The sequence below is a fragment of the Cupressus sempervirens genome, chromosome 3, assembly GCF_028749045.1.
Source record: "Cupressus sempervirens isolate cs-2001-9-10 chromosome 3, ASM2874904v1, whole genome shotgun sequence".
Classification (NCBI taxonomy): Eukaryota; Viridiplantae; Streptophyta; class Pinopsida; order Cupressales; family Cupressaceae; genus Cupressus; species Cupressus sempervirens.
The window spans coordinates 200,670,214-200,676,213 of NC_143120.1; the positions used below are offsets into that span (position 1 = coordinate 200,670,214).

Here is a 6,000-nt window from a genome sequence, read left to right on the forward strand (position 1 = left end):
CAACATTTTTCACCACCCACCCTTGCCGATATGCCTTCTCGTCGACAAAATTTGAGATCACAAGGATGCCCATGCTCATGCCGTATGTGATCTAAACTTCATTTTGCATTGTTTGATACATCTTTCATATTATTTTGTAGGTTTTTTATATTGTTTTGTAGGGTTTGTACAATATTTATTTAGATTTGTTTATTTATTTAGATTTCAATTGATTTTTTATCAAGAAATGTCAATAATCAATTGGCAAATCCGCAAGAATCTCAAAACCAAAACCCTTCCCAAGAAGAACAACAAATTCCGCAACTTGAGCCAATTGCAAGACCTCCGCCTAGCATACAAGAAAATATAATAAATGAAATAGAAAGAGCTAAAACTAAATTAGAAGGACTCATTGGTCGGTTGAAAGAATCTAGACAAACCAATCCAATGAGGGCTCAATTGGCATCATCCCTCGAATCCATTAAGACCCAAATAGCCTTAGTTAGTGGTCAGTTAGATATTTGGTGGGTTAAGAGGGATGAACAAAAAATATTTTATACAAATAAATTATCATATGAAGATGTTAAAAAAAAAAAAAAACCAAAAGGTAGAATATGTGCATTATTTAGAAAACTTGGTGAGCAAAATACTATTAGAGAGGCTACTAAATGATTCCCCATCCATTGGTGCATACACGATGTTATTAGAAATAACTTTTGGGATAGATGGTGGATGGTTTTTGATGCCCCTCCTTGCAACAATCATGAGGTCCCCATGTATTTTTTGAAGAAATTGTATTGTGAGTTTGTCCTTGGGGAGATCCCCAATTATTTTGAAATATTAGACTCCCAAGGTAGAGGTGGAAGGTCATCATTTGAGAGGTTGGGAGCACGTCATGACCTTAATATAGTTAGGGCACCTATGGTCAAGCCACATCATGAGCATGTGACTATTCATTTAGTTGTAAAGGAACATGTAGAGGCTAGGACTCTAGGGATCATTAATGCTTTGATGCAGACCCTCATCCATTCCACGAGCCCATTAGTTGAGGGGGATCCGCATCACTGTCACATGTGCACTTCATGTGGATCCTTATGCACATTTGGCACTCATGCTAGAGATGGTGAGGATGATGGGCTCATCATTGATTAGTTCCTAAATGACATATTTGATATTGACACATAGGTAAATTACAATTATAATTTACTAATTTGATCACATTTCATATGTATAGTGAATGATTAATTAATTAGCATCTATTGACATTGTTCAAAATTTAGGGTCAGAGTGTTGGTGGGCCTAGCAATGATCCTCTGGCCCCATTTTTTGTCCCTTCCATGAGTCTAGAGGTATGTATCAATTTAATCATTTAAATTAATACATATATTTATTAAGTAATCATATTAAGGATTAACGAAAAAAATTATGCATGTGCATCAATTCTCTACAGGACCGTCAACATATACTATGGACTCGAAGCATAGACATCATATGAGCTATGTACAGGTACTTTTGTTTCATCTTAATTTAATTCATTTGATTATATTTGTTTCATGTTTCATGTTACATGTAATGTGTATTGTATGACATGCAGCTCATAACATTAGACACTCCTCATCTTCGACAGTTCGTCGATCGTGGAGTGGCCACAACTATGGCTAGCTCATAGCCATTGTCTGAGGTATGAAAGAATTTTCTTGGTTTTAGTTATTGTTTATAATAGTTAGTATCAAAATTTCTAATGTTATTTATAAGTGATTATATTGATTGAATTGTTGTAGGATCTCGTCATGCTTGATCATCCACGAGCCTTTGAGGTGGACTTACAAAGTGATTATTTGATGGTGCTAAGAAAATAATTAATTTTGTGTGTACATATATTTTATTTCAACATATAATAAATATTGATTCATATCTACTTTGTTTGTATCATCTTGACTTAGAGAAGAGCCTCAACAAGAGGACGAGCGAGTGTGTCAGGAGGACCCCATCATCTCCACCATATCCCTCTACATAATGATAGAAGACCTCGAGAGATTTGTTTCCTTCCCCTCATGGGAAGGAAAAGATATAGTTGATAGACATGTATATATATAGGCATCAGTGGACATATTCAATACATATTTGATGTATATATGACATTTTATATTTGATGTATGACGTTTATTTGATGTATGATATTATTCAACTTATGAAATTATTGGTTAATATATGATATGTTTTTTCATATACGACGTTATTGGTTATAATAATATATTATGTGTTTGTTAATGTACATGTGACATTATTGGTTATCATTTTATATTGTATGTTTGTTCATGTATGACATTAAATTAGATATGTTCGTGTATGACATTAAATTATATATGTGCATGTATGACATTAAATTAGATATGTTCATGTATGACATTAAATTCAATACCTAATTTGTTTGAAACTTTTATAGAATATTGATTAACAATAAAATTTATCACAATTTAAGCATAAGTTAATCATTTCCAATATGTCATCGTCATATGATTTATGATCTTGTTCATGTTTAAAGTTTTCCTCCCCTGTCATTTTTTTATCAAGTTTAATTCAATACCTAATTAGTTTGAATTTTTGATACAATATTGATTGGCAATAAACTTTATTAGTCAAGATCGATCTCACAAAGTTTAAGAGGTGCTGCTTGATAGCTTGACTTGTTTCTGAGGTAGTCACAAAAGGATCAAATTCCCTAGAAAGAAATCCATTACTGTAATATATCTAACACTTCCCTTAACAAAAATAATATCTGCTACCAATTTTTTCCAAATCGAAGCAATCAAATTCAAAATACACTGAGCATTAGATAAAACAACTAATAATATAATCCAAGCCCCAATAAGCATAGTAACAATGCAAGATCTATAATGGTATTACCTACAAATCAACATTGCACCAATCCTACCCTTTATAGTATTAACCCAATGCACAAAGTGATATTATAACTATGCTCCTACGCTCTATTTCACCCATATATTTTATGTCTTAAGTTTTCTGTCAGGATTGGTGGTATGGAAAATACCTTGGAAGGGATCACTAGATTGAAAAAGTTGTGTTATCTTGTGTTATCCAAGGTCAAATTCTTCAACTACACCAACTTTGTATTCATACAAACAATAATCAACCATGCAGGTGTCCTAGATTAATGTGTAGATTAGATTCATTTTAATACAATGCAATGGTTATAAATGATTCTTTCTATGTAAAAGGAATTGGACTATGTAAGATTTTCCTTGCATGTCATAGAAAGGACTCAAGATGGGGGATGATGCAGAGTATGCAAAAGGAAGTACCAAACAAATCAACCTACTATCCAAATTCTCCTAACTCTAGAAGGACTAAACAAGGGTTATGACTCACTTCCAAATGAATACAACATAGATAATACAACTTTCCAATAGGTTAGAAACTCCACTCACCCAAGGGAGACAAGAATCTAACTTTCCCTTATTGGATCAGCAATGACCTTCTTCCCACAGGGTAACAAAGTGGGTTTTGATGTTCCAAGACCTCCCAACACCAAAAGTCAAAAATCAATAGCTCTATTCATGGACCTCTTAGCAGTTGGTCACCTAAATGAGAACCTTGAGATTTATTAGGAACTCCATGAAAGAAATTAGTAGCTTGAGAAGCTCTCCATTTTTTAGCTGAATTAAAACCTTGGATTGTAGATGGTTGGCCTTCATTGTATAGATCAATTTTATAGATATACAATCAAATAAATAGTGTATTCATCTAAGAATAGAAATATTGTTACATAAGAAGAAGATCAAGTTTTAAAATTGCTAATAGTCATTAATATATGCAGGTACACTTAAACCTAAAAAGGATGACCTAAAAAAGACAAATTAAGTATGAAGTCGATACAAAATCAATAAGAGAGTTCTAGCATGATATCTTCAATATTTTTTGAATTAGAGAAAACTAAGTATTAATATGATGATCTATATGAATCTATGTCACCATCTAGATGTCTCTCTACATCTCCCTAACTCTCTCTATTTTATCTCACATTCATCCTCTTCTTATATCCCTATTCATTTATCACTATCTTTTTATTTCCTTTAATCTTCATGTCTACCTACAACTTCTTTTGTTTCCCTCTATCTCTATGCATCATTCCTTCTCTCCCTCTCTCCTTCTCCCTGTATAATTATATTTCCCTACTTCTCTATCTCTATCTCTCTATATAATTTTTTTCATATCTCTCTATCCTTGTATCTCACTCTCTCTTATTCCCCCCTTCTTTATATTTCTATTTTTTCCATATCTATGTAGCCATCTATCCTCTTTATCTCCCCCTCACTAATGTAGAGATGTTGAGAAAGAAGTGAGGTTTAAGCACTTTCTTCTTCCTAATCTACCAAACTAAACTTGTGGCTGTCTAATCAATATAAAACCCTTTTAGTTGTAGAATTGGTCATCCCTTACCACCAAAGTACTATGCTGATTTTCATTAAATGTCAATCCGGGAGTGTGAACTTGAGATGATGTCTGCAAAGTATATGCTCTAGTTTCTACTAAAAGTCATTACTACTTTGAATGCAATTACTGCTAAGGAAATCTAGTTTATCTAAAGGAAAGATGACTATTTAAATACTCGGAAGGAAATTCTAATTATTTAGCCATACATCTATGCACCTAATACTACAGGAACAGTGATTGGGTCTGTTTCCAGTGGCTGCAGGAATAGTAGTTCTAACTTTAACTTAGAAAACTAAGTCTAACTTCTACCTACTAAAGTAAAACTCCACCTTTTGTGTGGGCCCCCATGGAAGAATGAAGGAAAGACAACTCAGATAAGAGTGTAGAAACTTAGCAAAGGCATGTATTTATCAAATATGCAGTATTACAATAACTCAAGAAAAACAGTAAGATGTCTATCAAATCTGTCTATCTATTCACTACTACTTAACCTCATAGGTACAGACGAGGTCTTATTTATAGACGAGAACAACAAGGTCCTAAAACTATGACTTTCCCATGAAGGAAAGCTAGTTAAAACTTTAAGACTGCAAACATGCAATTGGAAAGACATTAATTCTCCCTTAAATTTGACACAAATATAGAGATCACAACAAATGCTAGATTTGCTCATTTATTTATCTTCAAACAGCTTTCCAAGAATCCAGGTATCATGCTTTGCATGTTTAACTGATTGCTTTTATGCTTACTTCCTTGCTCGGCTACTTTATCAGGTCTCGCTTGATTATTCATTAAAACAGGCCCCTTCTGACCTTTCCACCAAGTCTTCTAGTTGCAATGGTGTCATAACTTTTCTCCTTAATGTCATCAATGCTTTAGCAATATTCCTTCATATTTTTTTTAACTCTCGCTCATCTTGTATCCTGTGATCAACATTTAATATAGACAAGACATCCCACAAACATTTATTTTCATTTATTAGTTTATAAAGAAAAGGCATTAATTATTCAACTAATAGTTTTTGCAATCTCTTCAGCTGCAGGAAGATCTACCCATATCAAACATTCATGAAGAAAGATTTTTACCACAAAATGAATCCCTTTTGAATATAATTCCGACTATCATTTTATACCCTATGTCCATACTTTATACATCAAAGAGTTCAAAACATTTGGACTAAAGGATGATAAAGTTCAACATGTTATAAACAATTGTTCATAAAAAGGGCTAATAAAACTTCTATTTCTTCATGTCATCAGTGGCCTTCCTAATATTTTACTCCTTTAGGATATCATTTTTGTGGCCTATCCAAAGTGATAGGGTCATTTGTGAACTCCTCCAAGATGAGTTCTTCTCCAATCAAGATCTTACACCTTTTTGTTTTAGGGACACTAGCCCTATTCCAAACCAATAATTGTAGCTCTTCACCAATGGCTTCACCAACCTAAATTTTCTATTGGGAAACCTTCCTTATGTTGAACTGATCGAGAGTCAACTCTTGGTTTAACCCTCAAATTGTCGTATAGTACAAAATGTTAACTATCATAGAATTTCTTATAGGTCTCC

The 6,000-nt window shown here is 33.2% G+C and overlaps 1 pseudogene; it reads right to left on the minus strand.

Moving 5' to 3' along the window:
• Positions 1 to 79, minus strand: part of LOC149565514 (transcription factor MYB17-like) — a 148,441-nt pseudogene extending 148,362 nt beyond the window's left edge.
• Positions 80 to 6,000: the final 5,921 nt, after the last annotated feature.